Genomic DNA, 1,195 nt, shown 5'->3' on the forward strand with positions numbered 1-1,195 from the left:
CCTTTAACTTGTTCCTTTGATTACCACATCCATCTGTTCTGCAGTTGCATGAAGAAATTTCCATTAAGATAAATTAGTAGTGTAATAAGCACATTCTTATTAATTCCGCAACTATGATGTTGTATTAGTAAAATTCATAATTTAATTAGTGCAATAGGCACAATCCTATAAATACATATGTTCTTGTTATTGTGTGTTTCAATAGTAGATTGTATGTAGCAATCAATGTAAACAAAACAAATACTTAGTAATCATGTGAATTACAGTATAAGCAATGTAGAGAACATTTCGTCGGCAATTTGTTCACGCCTCTGTAGCTCAGTTGGTAGAGCGTCCGCCTAGAAAGCGGTAGGTCACTGGTTCGAGTCCAGTTCGAGGAGAAAAAATTTTTTTAATGAATTTTTCAGCCTTTAACTCGTTCCTTTGATTACGTCATCCATCTGTTCTGCAGTTGCATGAAGAAATTTCCATTAAGATAAATTAGTAGTGTAATAAGCACATTCTTATTAATTCCGCAGCTATGATGTTGTATTAGTAAAATTCATAATTTAATTAGTGCAATAGGCACAATCCTATAAATACATATGTTCTTGTTATTGTGTGTTTCAATAGGAGTTTGTATGTAGCAATCAATGTAAACAAAACAAATACTTAGTAATCATGTGAATTACAGTACAAGCAATGTAGAGAACATTTCGTCGGCAATTTCTTCATGCCTCTGTAGCTCAGTTGGTAGAGCGTCTGCCTAGAAAGCGGTAGGTCACTGGTTCGAGTCCAGTTCGAGTAGAAAAAATTTTTTTAATGAATTTTTCTGCCTTTAACTAGTTCCCTTGATTACGTCATCTATCTGTTCTGCAGTTGCATGAAGAAATTTCCATTAAGATAAATTAGTAGTGTAATAAGCACATTCTTATTAATTCCGCAACTATGATGTTGTATTAGTAAAATTCATAATTTAATTAGTGCAATAGGCACAATCCTATAAATACATATGTTCTTGTTATTGTGTGTTTCAATAGTAGATTGCATGTAGCAATCAATGTAAATAAAACAAATACTTAGTAATCATGTGAATTACAGTATAAGCAATGTAGAGAACATTTCGTCGGCAATTTCTTCATGCCTCTGTAGCTCAGTTGGTAGAGCGTCCGCCTAGAAAGCGGTAGGTCACTGGTTCGAGTCCAGTTCGAGGACA

The 1,195-nt window shown here is 33.9% G+C and overlaps 1 non-coding gene across 1 annotated transcript; it reads left to right on the top strand.

The window, feature by feature from the left end:
- The first annotated feature begins 1,121 nt into the window (after window positions 1–1,121).
- On the top strand, window positions 1,122–1,195 carry Trnas-aga (transfer RNA serine (anticodon AGA)). The gene has a single exon. It is a non-coding gene; the product is annotated as a tRNA-Ser (tRNA).

This window comes from Condylostylus longicornis, unplaced genomic scaffold, assembly GCF_029603195.1.
Source record: "Condylostylus longicornis isolate FDR11 unplaced genomic scaffold, ASM2960319v2 ptg000126l, whole genome shotgun sequence".
In the NCBI taxonomy this organism is placed as follows: Eukaryota; Metazoa; Arthropoda; class Insecta; order Diptera; family Dolichopodidae; genus Condylostylus; species Condylostylus longicornis.